This window comes from Argiope bruennichi, chromosome 2 (genome assembly GCF_947563725.1).
Source record: "Argiope bruennichi chromosome 2, qqArgBrue1.1, whole genome shotgun sequence".
In the NCBI taxonomy this organism is placed as follows: domain Eukaryota; kingdom Metazoa; phylum Arthropoda; class Arachnida; order Araneae; family Araneidae; genus Argiope; species Argiope bruennichi.
In genome coordinates this window covers 85328664-85346642 of record NC_079152.1, presented here as the reverse complement: position 1 = coordinate 85346642, position 17979 = coordinate 85328664, and the positions used below count along the sequence as shown (strand labels likewise).

Here is a 17979-nt window from a genome sequence, read left to right as displayed (position 1 = left end):
ATGATCTTCGTTTTGTATTGCTATATTTAGATACTTTCATTTAACTTATTTCATGTCTATAAATTTCACATTTCTGAGAAAGGAATTATCGAATTCATTTTCCTTATATTTCGTGATATATCAGAGATATTTATTCACATCTATGTTTCTGATGAAAATTTATTCACATCTATGTTTCCCATGCTAGTTTAATGTCATGCTATAACTATCACTTAATGTGGTCACTTCAGGACTTCAGAATTTTTATAACATTAATCGACTTATAACAATAACCGAATTGAATAATATCAACTACATTATCATATAAAAAATACCAATTTCAAATCTATCTGCAATTTTTTTACCAATTCGAATTTTTATTAATTGTTGTTTTTAGGCAAATCTTTCTTAACGATTCACTTATCAAATTGTTCATACTTGTAATATTCTTTTGGAATTTGCTGAACGATGATTTCAAAAATAATTCATTTTAAAATATTCATTTCGGTTTTACCCTTTTTGGCATTTGTTGGAGGGCTCTTTCGCTGTATTCGCTCCTGTTGGAATCATTATATTGTCAAACTGTACTCGTTTCCGTGTGCTTGACCTACACTTAAAATTTGCAAATGACCTTGAGAGACATTTGGTAAATTTTTTGCTTGAGTTATCATCTAGTGACAATATTGGAACTAAGCAAAATATTAACAAACTGAAAAATGAATATTTATATAATTCGGTTCTATTGATAAGAAAAGCGAACTTGTTTATTGGAACTCTTTAAAATAGACAATTTAAGTTAAATATATATATTATGCCCCAAATATATATTGAAAAATGGGCATAAATAATTATAAATGTTTTTTAAATTTCATTTAAATTTTAATTGATTATAAAATTGATAAAAATGTTACATTTTTTGTTGATAAATTCTAGAAGTATTACCACACGCATACACACAAAAATATTAAAATTACCTTTTTATGATAGGGATTTAGTTGCCGAATAATTATTTTTTAATTTTAATAATTTTTTTAAAAGTATCTTTTATGCACTATTTCGGTGAACATTAAATTTTTGCCTCCCGTTGTTTCACCTAAGGAATAAAGACATTATTATTTTTTTTTGGCAATACTGTTATATTTCATTAAATATTTTTGTGACATCTTTAATTTCTTATTTAGCATGTATCAATCCATCCAACATTTTCTCATGCATCACAAATAAAATGCGTGGGATAATATTAATATTAAAGTCCACTGCTTGTTTGGTACTTGTGCGTATTCACTGTTCCCAAGTTTTATCGCCAAACAAACTAGAAGTATTGCCAAAATGGTTGCATTATGTATAAAAGAACTTAGTGATGCTGGCATAGTCTGAAAATCGTAAAATAAATCAAAGGTCATATTCTCAAGTATCATGCATTTTATATAAGAAACAAGAAAGTTACCACATAACTACATGCTATTAAATGTTTAGATAATGTTGTCAGATATGTTTCTCGTGAGATTGGGACTCCATGTGACTTGACTTCATCAAGGCGCTTCATGTACAGTATAAACAGCAAACATTTAAGGTCATTAAAATAACACAGGTGAACTTTTTATTAAAGAAAAATTTGTGACACTCTTAATAGAGTGATTTGTTGAGGAAATCATGAGTACTAAGTATTTCGAAAGAACTCTAATTGGAATAAGTAAAGCTCTACAATTTGAAATTCCAGCATTTGCGCAGCTGCATATGTGTCGGAACTACATAATTTTTTTTGAATTGCACCCTACTATTTGTCATTAACTGATTTAAAACTTCATCTGGTGTGTCATTTTCTTCTGTTTAATTAATTAATAAAGGAAACGTTTTATAAACATAGTAGTATACTAATAAACTTTTGCACTTGCCAGCCATATTGTGTTGTAAAATTGATTTGTTTTTTTATGTTTGATTTACCTTTAAAATTTGCAGATTAAAATTTGAAGATACTCTATATATTGTTAGAAATTTGTTACATAGCTTCTATGTACAGTAAGTCACCAGGTAAGGAAGATGCTTTCACACATATAATAATGATCAATGAATGGTTTCTGAGTCAATGATCTCTAGCCTTGATAATATGGCGAACATTTGACATCTTGGCAACAAATTTGCTAACAAAATTGAAGTGATCACTATGTTCGAAAATCTTTTTAATAGCCCCATTAAAATTTCAGTTTCTGCGTTTTAGAACATTCAATATCATTTAAGATTGTCGGGATTAGTTCCCCTTCTTAATCCTAGATGACAGCTCATTCCAGTTGTCTCGAAAGTTATGCAGAAAAGATTTCTTGTTTTGATTGGCAGTCAAGAAAAGTAGACGTTCACGTGAGTGAGAGAGATAAATAGCTCCCGAGGGAAAGCAGAGAAAAATTCATTTTAATGATCACGCGGAAACCCAGCCTGTTTCTCGTGAAATTAGTAGTTTATGAAGAAAATAATTTTTGTCTTGAAGAAATATTCATAACCATGATATGGAATTGCTTATCGGAAATTGTATAAAAATAAGGAGTGGCTTGATGTGAATAAATGGATGACTAGTCAAGAAAACTATTTCCTGATTTTTCTTGCGTTGAATCTTCTATTTTTTTTCAAACAGGAGCACAGGGTATGTACTCACGAACAGTGCAGAAATACTTCGTTAGGAAAATATCCCCTATATTCGACAAAGATATTATCAGAATCCTAGAAATAGAATCAATAGAGAATGAGCGAAATCTTTCATTGGGATACTGCTCTCCTGCGAGTTTCCTGAGAGTTTTGTGTTTTTATTGTGGTACTTTTTAGTTTTATCATTTTGCCGATTTCTTGCTTATGTACTGCTATTTGCTGCAAATAAAGTTTTCTGTAAGCCTTGTCTGCATTTTATCTGAGTATCGTTTTATATTATTCCATATAAAAGGCCATATTATCGTATTCCATATAAAAGGCGCTATTTAGTAATGTGTTTGAGAAAAAAAAGCATTTACAAAATTACACGATATTTACAATATTTAATTAAAAATATTTTTACGATTAAAAAGATGAAAATTATAAGAAGAAAGTTTTTAAATATGCACTTTCTGTGTAACAAAGATGCATGGAAATAAATTTTTTAATGAAAAATATGGAGAACAAAACAAAATCGTAAAAGACTGAGAACGAAACTAAGCTATGATAAATATAATAAGAAAGAAAATTCATAAACGTTTATTATAATTATGTTATGAGATGATTAAATTTCCAGTTTATTTAATATATTTCGATCAATGTTCCTGTCATTTTATATCGACATCCATACTTTTTGAAAGAAATTATATTTTCTATATTTTAATGCTTCATACTTTATAAATACTGCACTGAATTTTTTTTCCTGTATAAAAATGTCCTCTCGTTTGTAATTTCTGGAAGATAAGAAAAATAAATTTTTAAAAAATTAACGTTTGCCGAAATTTTTTTGAAAACTATCGTGACAGACCGAAATCGTGTTCACTTAGGATCGCGAGCGAATGCGGCCCATGTGACCAGCTGTCTCAAATATCGCCGCATATTAACTTGGAAATAGATGACTGAGGAGATAACTGCACTGAACATTAATTCCTTACTAATTCTTCTTTGAACAAGATTGCTTCCCTTGAATAAATGATGGCGGGCGTTCAGCTGTTCAAACCGAAGAAACCCGCAATTTCGCGAACGCAACATTCCAGAAATGCTTATTAAAGGATTATAAATAGAGAGAGTGATTTGCTCGTCTGAACTGGCAGACACGGGTGTTGACTAATGCTCGCTAAGTATCGAGCTTTTAAAAGCTGAGGTGTGAGTTCTTGAGGACTTAACGTCTCGTGCAGAGGTAAATAATAGGTTGCTTAAAATTGATTGGGAAGCAGTGCACGCAATTTTCTGATTGAGCCGCGCTACCACTTGGTGATTTTGGAAGAGTTAAGGAAAGATTTAAGGCAAAAAAGTATAATAATGTTAAACATTATAGATTATTTCCAGGTTTTCTGCTAGTTATTTTTTATCAATTATTCTGCAAAGAATCATCATTTAGGTTTAAAATTGCTCAAGATTTAAAAAAAAAGTCGATAAGAAATCAGAATGGTTTCTATCTTTTATTTCTAGTAGTTGAAATAGTTTCTCAATATTATAGGAGTAAGAGTTCAACATTTTTCTCGTGATTCTCTTCAAAAGATTTTGGAGGATCCCAGAGGACAATAAACGTGTATGGTACACTTCGCACCGTGTGTGAAACATCCTTCCGCTGATGAGGTTTGGACACTTGGAGAGGAGATGCCAGTTGGTGCAGTATACATCTTCCAGTCACGATTTTAATTATATGGTCCATCCCAAAATAGATCTCGGAAACTTCAAACTAGGGTGTTTATATAACGAAATTTTTCCATTACTTTGGATTGAATTTTGCAACTCCTGAAATTGTTTAAATAATTAAGATCAAATTACTTTTATATCATGGAAATATATTTATTTAAATGTGAAGTAATTATTTTTTTAAACCAAATTGCTTTATCTTATTTTACTTTCAGAGATTAATTTTTCTAAATTTGTTTTTTTCTTATGTTTTCGTTCATTTTTCAGAAGGACATCTTCATCCTTACTTTCCTATTTAGTGACGAAGTTATAGACGATGTATGGCTTATTTAATTGCGCAAGCAGATAATTTAAATTTAAGGCTGTAAATGAAATACACTCCAGCCGCTTTAAATTACTCCCAAATTAGCAATACAGAAATTTTTTACTCTCTGAGTTGGGTAATTTTTTTTTCTTCTATCTGTTAATTTAAGATAGTGCAGTCGTATTTAAACAAATAAGAATCTATAGAACACTTGAGATGTTAATGAATTAAAAATCATTTTCATATCTTGTTAGAGTATTAATTAATTATTTTATTTTCAGTTTAAAAATGGTGTAATTATATGCACGATGTGGCTCGTACATCAAGTAAAGGGTTTAATACATTAAATATGCAGAAATTAAATGCGTAGGAACAACGTCAATTGAAAAAGTGCGTACGAAAAAAGAATTACTTGTATTATTTTCTCTGAAAATTTTTATTTATAGAACAGAACGATCAAAATTTAAAATTTATTCACTTTAAGTCCAACAGAATCTAACTAACTGTTCCTCTAAACAGCACTTCCTAATTCAAAATAATTATGATTAGAATGATGTTACTATTCAAGTACCAAACTGCTTAATTTCTTTTATTTTTCGCATTTTTCTTAATTTCGACTAGAAAAGTACGATCACTGTAAATATACAGAAAGAGAAAGCACAAAATATTTTCTTTTTACCAAAAAAAAAAAAAAAAAAAAAAAAATGAATGAAAATTTCTTAATTTTAGAAGTCTGTTCTCAGGAAGCCAAAATAGTATTAATTAATTTAAACTTATATTTTAGATGTAACCTTCGCTTCAAAATTACTTTTACTTTTACATTGTAACTATTTGATTCTCTGCAAAAGTTTAGTATATTTCTGTTACGATGTGACCTTGAGTGCAAGAGATGACCTTCAGAACGACAAGAAAGATGAAAATGTCTTCATTTCAGAAGTCTGTTCTCAGGAAGCCAAAATAGTATTAATTAATTTAAACTTATATTTTAGATGTAACCTTCGCTTCAAAATTACTTTTACTTTTACATTGTAACTATTTGATTCTCTGCAAAAGTTTAGTATATTTCTGTTACGATGTGTCCTTGAGTGCAAGAGATGACCTTCAGAACGACAAGAAAGATGAAAATGTCTTCATTTCAGAAGTCTGTTCTCAGGAAGCCAAAATAGTATTAATGTAATTCAAAGTTTTATTTTAGATGTACCCTTCGCTTCAAAATTACTTTTACTTTTACATTGTAACTATTTGATTCTCTGCAAAAGTTTAGTATATTTCTGTTACGATGTGACCTTGAGTGCAAGAGATGACCTTCAGAACGACAAGAAAGATGAAAATTTCTTCATTTCAGAAGTCTATTCTCAGGAAGCCAAAATAGTATTAATGTAATTCAAAGTTTTATTTTAGATGTAATCTTCGCTTCAAAATTACTTTTACATTATAACTATTTCATTCTCTGTAAAAGTTAAGTATATTTATTTTTGTTACGATATGACCTTGAATGCAAGAGATGATCTTCAGAACGACAAGAGATGACAATGTTACAATCCGACAACTTCAAACGAAAAGCTTTCTATTGTACTTTTTAATTCCTTTTTCAGGAAAGCGTTCATTGTATTTTTTAAAATAATCTTTGTATTTTAGGGAGAATTTTATTTACAATTCTAGAGCTGATTTGTACTTCTTGAAGTTGCATTTGGAAAGGATTCTACCTTCTAACAGAACTTTTAGCAAGAATTTTAATTTAAACTAGCTAGGTTAGATTTTTGTTCAGCTAGAATTTTAAATTAAGCAAATTTTTATGTTGTTGGAAGTTTTTTTCATACAGTGATCAGAACTTATGTTTTAATGCTTAGTTTAAAAAAAATTACATTTTAGATGCGTTCATAAAAATTCACATTTTTTTTAATTTTTTATTTTTATTTATTTTCTTTTTTAAATATTATTTATTTTATTATATTTATGTATTTTTCTTTTTGCTATTGTTCTCAGTATGATTATTTAATACAAACCAAGATTCTAAAGCCTAATTGAAATGCAGATCAAGGAAGGCTTTCCAAATTTTATGAAGGTAAATGATGAGAAAGAATGCGATAATTCTTATGAAAAAGATTTTTAAAAAATACCAGCAGCCTAGGGTTGATGTGAAAAAAAAAGAACGAAAATTATAATGAAAAATTCAGAATAAAAATATTTGTTTGTGGAATGACAGTTAGATATTTGACATTTTGTGGAATGACATTTAGATATTTGACATTTTGTGGAATGACAGTTAGATATTTGACATTTTGTGGAATGACAGTTAGATATTTGACATTTTGTGGAATGACATTTAGATATTTGACATTTTGTGGAATGACATTTAGATAAAGTATATTTGAAATTCCATGAAATTTCTTATCATATTTTCGTTAATATTTGCTTTTTAATACTGTATGACTGTTAAAGCTGCTTGCTTTAGAGGAAATTGATTTTCAAATATGTTATAATTTTATATTATGTTATAATTTAGATCTTATATGTATATTTAGATCTTAGATCAAATATGTTATAATTTAGATCTGCTGGAGTTTTTGATGAGCAATATTCCAAAGAGGACATTTTCTACATCAGTGATGAATGATTGAATTATATTTTGTGGACCGTAAAACTTTATTTAGAATTTTTAAAATTTTTTTCAACATTTTCCATTTAATATTGTATGTAGTTCGTAAAAATATGTAAAACTACTGGATTATTTTGATATATCATGTCTTTCTTTTTGTTTATCGTATAACCAATTTTTGAGCTTTTAAAACTATTTTGATCTGAAAGTAAATTTTTAAGAATTTATTCTACTAGAATTCTCCCTTAAAAATATCTTTCTCTGCTTGTTACATAGATTCTTTCAAATCTCTAACTAAAAATCAGAAAAAAAGGAAATAAATGAAATTTAATTAATTATCAACTATATGAATTAAAATAAATGCTGCAAACTTTATAAAGTAAAAGTACGTTTCTGATAAAAATTTTTGTGCAATTCAAATTCTTGTATTTCACTTGAAAGATGAACTAAATTTACTTATTGTTATAATCCATTTGATTGTTCAGGGAATTAGTTTCAACTAAAGTAACAAGACATATGTTTGAAGACACCCAAAGTTAGTGAAAGTTTTAGTCACAGAATATTCTTTTAAGAAATCTGATGTCATTTTGTGTTCTGTCTAATTTCTTGTTGTAATTTACGTTACTTGCTTCTAATAACTGCAATCTAAAGATATTTCATTACTGTAAAATGAGCATAAAGGCTAACTTCTAAGCCGGCTTTTATTATTATGGCTCTTCCTATCAATCTTTTGGGTTAACAAAAGTCAAACAGGAGAGATTCTAGGGGAAGAATTGAATAGAACGAAGTCTTTACAAGGAAGAAAAGGAAGGATGGGAAGTATGAAATACATAATCGTAGAAGAATATGTGAAAGTTGTACTTCTATATGACACTGATATATTGCATATTATTTAAGCAAAATCGACAAATTCCAAACTATTTACAATAAACAATCGACAACTTCCAAAACTATTTAGGAGAATGCTCACTAGTTTTGAACTTATTCTCCTGTTTCACAACTTGCACCTATTTCGCAACTTTTGTATTCAAAAGTTGTGAAATGGGTATAAAAAAATTGAATAAGATCTTTGTTTCGTTATTTTAAGACTAATCAATTCTCATCTAGGTGGAACAGCATTCATTGATTGGTTGATTTTCCTCGACACGAATAAAATGACCTAAAGTACTGAAATTTAAGCCTTTATTTCCTCGGTCAAATGTGGTTACAGATGAATAAAAGCTATTTGTTCAGTGTATCAGAATTATTTAATTAAATATGTTTGATAGAAACCGGAGTTTGAATATGCCATAATTCTTTTTAAAGGTGTAATTTTTTTGACTCAAATAATATAATTCCTTACTTTATTTAAAGCATATTTCCAAATGGAAGTCTATGCCTATCTCTAAAAAAGTTTGAAATGTGCTTTTGGTACGCACTAAAAGTGCATACAATATATATATAATATATATATATATAACGATGTCTTTTAACTAAGGAAACGATATTTAATATTATCATATAGATCTTTTGAGCATCACCTTATTTGTAACAACAGTTAAACCATAAAAATGTTTTGCAAAAAAAAACAAAAAAAAAACAAATTAGAAAATTTTTAATAGATGATGTTTTGTAGATATTTAATTAAATTTTAAAGCTTCATTTTGATTATTTATATGAATATTCAGAAATTTGTGATTTAGAAAGAACAGGTATAAACTGAATTTTATACACAGGTACAGCATCTATATCGATACTTATCAAATTTAACCAAATAATCTTTAAATGGTTATCCATCTGTCGCAGCCATGTAAACGTAATAACTCATAAACGCATGGATTTAAATCAATCAAAATTATTAAGTTATTTTGGGACAATAACTATAATTTCGAATCAAATGTTAGTGACAAACGACCTGCAAAAAGGCGTCAAATACATATTCTCTCGATAGAATTAAAAAAAAATTTAAAAAAATGCCAGAATCACTCTAAAGGTCTATTTTTCGTTGCTATCGTTCACTAATTCCACACAAGTTATTCGTAGCTGTACCCACACCAATTTATGTGGTCCTCAACTTTATGTGGAAGAAGGGAGATAAGACATTTATTGGAGAATATATGAGAAAGCTCTGGAGAAAACACTCCCGCGAATTTATTATATTGTTCAAAATTATATGTTACTTATTGATAATCCCTTCGTATCTCATGAATAAGCCTTTTGTATTTAATATTTTCTTTTTTCCCGTGTCTTTTCTTTTTAATTTTAATTTAAATCGTTTTTAAAAGCCTCTAAGAAATCACGACTTTAAACCACTTTTGTCTATTAACATAATTACTTAAATTTGTTAATTAGAATTTTTTATATAAATATTTGAAATTAATAACTTTTAAAATTTTATAAATAAATACCTAATTTTTTCTCATGTATTTTTTCAGCTGCAAGTTCTAACAATGTTCCGGGCGAAAAGTTGATCGCAGGTGCTTCCTTCCTCAAGAGGTAAGTCAAAAATGCTTCGCAATGTATCATTTCTGCCTTAATTATTTCCTTTGTAGTATATTTCTGACAGTAAGTCAACATTTCAATAATATTTGTTGCCTTTATATTGCCCTTCCCCGGAAAGGGTTGGGGTTAAATGGAAGTTTTAACAATACTTGCCACTATCCTTCTTTATAACTATAACTGAACAAGAGGATCCAACTCCTCCATAGAAATTCTAATAGTGTGTTTCCTTTGGGGGCATATTGTGGTTCTGCAGGATGTCGCTGTTATGTATATAATCAGGAAAATTCTGGGCATTTCCAGTAAGAAATATTTCTTATATTCATGGCGAGATTATGAATAATAACTAACTAAATCATATTAAGAAAAGTTATTTTCCTTCATTCTTCAAAATAAAAGATTTGTGAACCGTTCAATGGCTTCAAGTGCTTGGCAAGTTAATATTTAACATAAGTTAAGTTAAAATTTTAACATATTATTAACATATTAAGTTAACATAACAACATTTGTTAAAATTTTTGCATCCAAAAAAATTTGCATGCATCTGCGTGATGATTAAAAAAAATAATATATTTCAAAGCTATTAAAAATTAAAGATTTTATTATATTGTTTAAATCAATCGATAATTTAATCTATAAAAGTAATAATGATAATAGTGTGACTAATAGCATGATAGTATGTTGAATAATCGAGATGAGATTTCCATGCTGCTTGATGCAAGTGGGAATTCCACCCATTTGATAAAAGGAAACGAATGTATTCATATTTATTTATTTTTGCAAAATGCTCGCAGAAAATCTTATAACTTACCTGAAAAAAATGGCTCGCAGATCTTTTGGAATGTAATAAAATAAAAGATTTAAAAAGTTGCACTAAAAATTAGTACGAAAAATGTAAAGATCAAAATGAAATTGTGAAATCACAAGGCCCTGATATAATAATGTAAGCAAAATTTCGATCTTGCTTGTTGTGCATTCTTATTTTTTAATGAATATTTCGTTTTGTTTCCATATGATATTTTCTGTACTTTATTTTCATGTTGTATTTTTGTCAGCGGCTTTCTTTTTTTAAGAGTATTTTCTTTGACCTCTATATAGCATATTAAAATTGTTTTTTAAGTTTAGTAACATTATGTTTCGATAAAAATAAAATATAATTTCTGATACCAGTAAGTTAAAAAAAATCCTACCAAATTACCAATATCAAAATTACTGCTTTCCTTTATTTCCCACAGGACTCAAACAAATGATGTACCTTGATTTAGATGATATCTTTTTTTTATGACACAATTTTTTTCCCATCTAATATATTTAATTGTAATTCTGTGCGTGTAAAATCATGTTCATATACAGATTTGAGCTTCAATGGCAACCAAGCCCAAGCAATAAATTGTAACATACTAAGATTACAAATGATATTTGATTCACCTATCGAAAAATGACACATTACAAATTCTAATTTGTTCAATTTTGTACAAATAATTAGGCTGACTGAGTTATTGAATTTGTACTGACTACTTTGAAATAGTATTCGAAATCTAATTAATATCGGATTTTTTAAAATATCATTCCTTATTTAAATTCCTCGTTGTGGTTTTTCTACAAAATATTGCGAGTACAGATTACAGAAATAAAAAAAATGTGAATTTTCGTATTATATATATATTATAATCTAGACAAAATTTCCAAAGCAAAATTTCCAAACATTTCTTTGTTTTACAGTCATATATAAAGAACAACTTGTTCTAATCTTGGTTAAATAAATAGTTATTTACACCTGTAGTAGGAGATACAACAGTCGAAGTCGAAGGTTTTTCTTGAAATTCAGTTCTTCATCTCGTCAAAACGACCATTCCAGAGGTAGTTTCTCAGACTCCGAACTCGTGGGGGTAGTCCAACAGTTCCTGCAATTCGTTTCTTCTCTCTACTCCAAAAAAATTCGCAGCGCTTTATTTCGGCGACAATCTCCGCCTTTTAATTTAAATTGGTCATTTGAGCTCTCCTTCGGCCAGTCGGGGTTCAGCCATATGTTCTCTCAGCAACGCCAGTGGGTCGTGGGAAGGTCCTTTCACAAAGAGAAACATCTAGCATCCAGATGTTTGGACACCCCTTTCTCTTTGAAGGTACTATCAATACCTCTGGGACGAGGAATTCCATATGTGGTCTTTCATTGTAGTCGCTAATGAACAGATGCAAGACCACCCTGGTGAAAAGATCCACCATCTGGCTATCTCAATGAGTTTAGTAAATAACAGCGACGACACACTGAATCAGTACAACACAATGTCTTATCAGTACTGGGAAACGGGGAATGTTGCAATATATATATATATATATATATATATATATATACACACCACCACAAATGAAGCAGAATGAACTTTAAAATAATAGTGATCGAACTTGAAGGGAAGAAACGATTTAATAACATGCAAAAATCGTTTTTTTATTTTAGACACGTTTTTATCCACTGTTTGAATGCAAAATTTGACACAAAAATGCGCTTGTAGCCGCAAAATCCGGTAACAAATTTGATATATTTAAGTCCTTGCGTTTTTGAGTTAGCTCGTTTACATCTTTCTATAGACCTACCGATGGTCAATTTCTTGTTAGATTTCGTTCAAAATTTGATATGTGTGTACTCTAAAAGTATTAACGGCCGCGGTGGCCTGGTGGTAAGGTCTCGGCTTGTGAGCCGTAGGGTTGCGGGTTCGAGACCCGATTCCATCGAAGAACCGTCGTGTAAGAGGGTCTGTTGCACGTTAAATCCGTCATGCCAACCGTCCTCCCGCTGGTGTGGTGTGGTGTGAAGAGAGGGCTGCCATCTCAGGTGTCGCCCTCGTCATCTGGCCGTGGTTTAAAATGACGAGGTCCGTCCCAAAATAGCCCTAGTGTTGCTTTACAACGGGACGTTAATATAACTAAACTAAACTAAAAGTATTAACTCGGTGCACCGAATTCTATCTACCTGTCTAGCTCCCTTCGTTTTGTAATTATCGTGTTAATTTATATTTGAACAAACGGGCTTCCTCTGAGCAGATTTTACACAGAATTTGATAGAAATCTGGAACTTTAGTGTAAAGACAGTAGATCGAATATCAAAAATGTAGCGTTTTTGAATTATCTTCCTCTTAGATAGCCAAACAGACGGACGGTCATTTTCTAAAAATGTGTTTTACGAACTCAGGGAGGCTTAAAACGTGAAGATTCACCAAAATCTCGAGTGCGAATGTTCTGACGATTACTATATTTTCTCTATACTGCTTATACGAGAAAGTAAAAATGAAAATAACACTAGCATAAAGAGTTCTCCTGTACTAAAAATAAATTGAGCCAAATAGATATTATTAAACAATAAATAAATATAAAATTAATGAAATAAATATAACAAAAATTTAATATAAAACTTAAAACACTTCTGCTATTCAGATAAAACCATTTGCCGAATTTTGCCTATTTTACTAGAAGCGTTGAATGAGGTAATTAAAATCCTCATGTACTTTATCACCTGGAAATTTTCACTGCATTTTTTTTTTTTTTTTTTGCATAATTTCTGGAACACAACATGATGAAAGTAAGAAAAAGACAGAATTTGAACGAAAACATAAATCATGGAATGGAATGATAAAATCACCTAAAGAATCCATTATATCAAATTAATGTGATCTAATGATTTTTGAAATAACTTTGTTCCGTTAAAAAAAACTATAAGCCATATTCTAGTTTAATTTTAAAAATTATATTTTCATTCTAAAACAAGCAAATATTTTAAATGGTTTAAAGTTCAAACTCTGATTATGAAATGAAATAACCTTTGAAAGAACAGATTAAAAACACTCGTTTCTGCATTCGCTTCAATAAATATAGAAGCAAACAAACAGTTCTTCGTATGTTTTTTAAAAATAGAAATAGTTATTCAGAATGGTGTAGATAATTAATAAATAAAAATAAATGAAATGAAGAGACGTGTTGAAAATGATGTATTTATTATTAGTATCCGGAACAATATTACTTTATACTCTTATACATTCATTCAAAACCGATAATTCAAGGAAGTTATTAAAATCTATATACTTATAATAAAGCTCAATGTGTGTGTGTGTGTGTGTGTTGGCGCTCTACAGGCCAGGTCATTTGGCATACAGCTATCAAATTTGGTACATGTATACCTTAGAGGTCGGGAATGTGCACCTGGGGTCCCTTTTTTTGAAATTTTAATTAGAATTTTAATTATTAATTAAAAACTAACTTTCCCGCCAAAAAAATCTTCCATTTTCCCCACCGCCAACTTTCCCGCCAAAAAAAATCTTCCATTTCCCCCACCGCCAAATGAGTAAGGGTTCAGTTTTTTTTTCTCCCAACAGTAATGAGGCTAGGGTTAACATTTTTCGGCGGATTATTTCAAACGATTCTGTTTATTTTCTTAATGTTTTATGCATTTCAAATTATACATTGTTAATTAATCCATGTTTCAGATTCATTCTGAAGTACTTTTGAATTAAAATAACACAGAATAAAGGAAATTAAAAATGTATAATCTGCATAGCGTTACCCCAACTGGCATAGAAAAATTCACGCATTTGTGTTAACGTAACTGGCGAAGAAAACGCATGCGCCTTGTGTTTTCATTGTTCCCATGACAACCGTTATCAACTGATGATTTAAATTATTTTTGGGTTAGTTGCATGCTTTTGTAAGTAAATTGTATTTATGTTAGTTATATATTTTTTGTATATGCTTATAGTTTTAAGTACATCGTTTTTTAAGTAGTTTCTTTAAACCTGTTTTCGACCGATTATTTTAAACGATTCATTTTATTTTCTTAAAGTTTGATGCATTTAAAATTAAACATTGTTAATGAATCTATCTGTTCATGATGAATCTGAGAAAATTTTGTCGACAAATTCTTGAGATATTACATAACTTAAGAAAGATATTCTTTAGTGCCCATAAAGTTTAAACGCTCAGTGACTCTATTATCAGTAATCATATTATTAAAAAAATGCTTTATTTCAGTAAAAAATATTATTATATTAATTGCAGTTTAGTCATTTCCATTTTAATTTTAAGCATAAATTCTACCGGAACTAACAGAAAATGAGAGAGATACATATTATGTTATGGCTGAAGGACTTTATATTATTATGAGTGAAGTACATGACTATCAAAATTTGAAGCTTTAAAATATTTGATGAAGAAGCTATTAAAGTAGGAATTACATAAAATATTTAATTATTAAAATTTTAACGAGCATTAAGATTGGCGAACCGGCTGGTCACCAAAGGCGGCTAATAAATAATAAAACACAGATTTCGAAACGTGTGTGTGTGTGTGCGCTCGCGTGCGCGTGTAATGATATTTTAAAATCTAAAATTTAATTAATTTACCTTAATTTATCACACATTAACTTCATTATAAAATGTTCTCTTATTTCCCAATGTAATTCCCACTTTTTATTTAATTATTTTTAACACGCGCTTGATAAAACTGCTGATCTATGAATTTTTTCATATTCCGAGCAAAGGGATAAAAATCCCTAATTTTTACAATTCTTTTAAAGATACCTAAGATTCCCTTCCCTAAGTCGACACGTATGAAAGAAATCTCTATCAAAATCTGATAGTAAAATCATTGAAGGATACAAATTCATCATTGACATCATTGAAAATCATTGAAGGCGTATGTGTCGCGATGTAGACTGATGCATCTTTTATGATCCTTTGTTTCTTGAACAAATTATAACTCTCGGGATAAAATAAAGTGAAATTAAAATTTTAAAAGTCTGTTCTTTTAGACCAAGCATCTGCTAAAACATGTTTACTTATATTGTTAAGGTAACACCTTTAAAAAATTATGCAGCACAAAAATATATGCTATTAATTATCTAAAACTCCCAAATGCATTGCAAAGGGGACAGCGATTATAACTGATATGGGAAGTTGGTCCCGATTTCTAGAAGGTTAAGAATCTCAGCCCTTAATAGTGAAAGCAAAGAACGGACAAGTGGGAACGCTTTCGCAAATTGATTTGGAATAGACCCCTCCGCGGCCAGACCCGCATTTGTATGCGGCGTGATTAGCAGATCGTGGGTTGGACTTTAACACTAAAGCTCGCGGCAGATCCTATCGCTAAAAGAAGCCATTGCTCATCATCAAGGGAAGACACGGCTGCATTTTCGATTTCGGATTTCTCCCGTTCCCCACCGTAATTGAAGGTGTCAATTTAGCAAAGATTGTTCAATTCAGGGCTCAATTTTTTGTTTTGTTTTAGGTTATGTTCTGTGGTTTTTATAAATTAGAAAAAAATCTTTTCTTGGCATATTAGGCAAAAGAAAGTAGATTTAGTAATAAGTTTGAGTTTGAGAAGTTTAATAAGTTTTAGTAATAAGATAATGATTTTTAACGTGATAAGAGTTTTAAGTCGATATTCTTTCTGAAAATAGCGTGATGTAAAAATCATTAAGTATAAGATGCAATGGCTGATGCAATATTAACTAATCAATTAATAGCACTTAAATTTTTTTCTGTACTTGTAAAGCAAGATCATAATTTGTTAATAAGTTTTAAATCATTTCTTGTTTCTTTTTAATAAAGACTCATATTTATTTGAAGAAAACATTTAAAAAGTAAGCAATCGGAATTTTACTAAAGCACTAAATGGAGAGGTAACCAGAGAAAAAAAATCAACAAAAAGCTTTCAATGTTTCAGTTTGGTCTAATTTTGCTTTGTATTACTAATATATTTAAATTTTTCTTAGCATTATTAATATACTTAAATTTTGCCTTTGCCCTAGTAAACTTAATTTTATTGTTCGAGTTTCTTTTTTATTCGATGTTTATTGCTGACAAAGAATTTTTTTAAATTTCTTTTTACATGTAAAATCAAACTTAATCTTATCATGCTAAGGTACTTTGGACCAAAAGCTCAAATGTCCAATATTTTTCTAATAATTCTTTTGTTTTTTAATAATATATTTGTATAACAAATCTAAAATAAAATGCATCGATTGATTATCATCAATTTTATTTCTTTTATACCTCTTTTTAATAGTGTATTTCTACCTTAGTTTCCTAGAGCGCTGAGTCAAAAGAGGGCAGCAAGCATGTTGAGTAAAAATTTGTTATTAACTTAGTTTCTTTAAACAACAATAAAAAAACCAGATTCTATGAATTATAAATTATGATATTATGACAAGAATAAATAATTAGGTTAGTATTCATAAATACAACATCAGCTTAAATATTATTGTATATAAATTTGGATGTCTTTCAGACATAAGTCAAAATAAATAAAGAGATATTCACATAGCTAATAAGCTACAAAATATAGCCCAAAGTATAAATCATTAATATGCCGATTAAGATAAAAATTGTATTGAAATATAAAAAATGAGTATTGACCAATTTATTAAAAGAGGCGCCTCAAAATATGCACTGTCAAGGAAAGGATCGCAAACTATTTAAATCCACCAATAACTCTTTTTAATTTTCCATAAAAGCGATTCGAAATTGACATTGAAATTTTTAAATTATCGAAACAAAATTTGAATGGTAAATAATTCAGCAAATTTTCGCTACACAACAAGATGAGAGCAATATAACATGTAATGACTATGACTGCATATATCGCATACCAAACTTTCATAATGGGTTCTGTGATGAACTCATTTCATACTCTTGATCTCAAAATTTAAGAGCCCACACTTAGCCATCAATCCATTATGCCTTTGATTATCGGTCGAAATATTTTAAAAGATAATTGTAAATACGCTCAGTCGCGTTTGTACTAAATCATTGACTAGTGCTACTTCTTCTTATGTACAGCCAATCACACCGCCACCACTGAACGAGGTAGTATCGACAGGATTTTTTGCAGCTGATTGCTGCCTTTAACATAATCTGTCCATAATACTGGCTGATTCTTCGAGGCAGTTGTCCCTTAGTCAACTCTGTTGTCAAAGTGGTCAATCTCTGACCTTCCTCCTCATCTTCCCGTACACTTACCATCCTGTTAAATGTGGAGCAAACCACCACTCCACAAAAAGTCTCAATATTCCTCCAAATTTTTGTTGAGCAACTAAAGAAATCCAAGTAAATCCACCTATTTAAAACTTTCAAATAGCTGGCAAAAAACTGAACGATTTTTAAAATCATGTCCTTCAGTATTTTAAGATTATATGGGACCATTAGTACTGTATTTAAGGCATCATTTTCAGTTTTCAGATTCTTTTTTTAAATCCGAGATTAGTATGAAGTCCATTCAATAATGAAATAGTTCCAATTCC

The 17979-nt window shown here is 29.5% G+C and overlaps 1 long non-coding RNA gene across 2 annotated transcripts in view; it reads left to right on the top strand.

Moving 5' to 3' along the window:
- Nucleotides 1–17979, top strand: part of LOC129961818 (uncharacterized) — a 170247-nt gene that overhangs the window by 128465 nt on the left and 23803 nt on the right. For both annotated transcript variants that reach the window (XR_008783833.1, XR_008783834.1), the window contains exon 2: nt 9632–9692. This is a non-coding gene — a long non-coding RNA (uncharacterized LOC129961818). The remainder of the gene's footprint in view (nt 1–9631; nt 9693–17979) is intronic.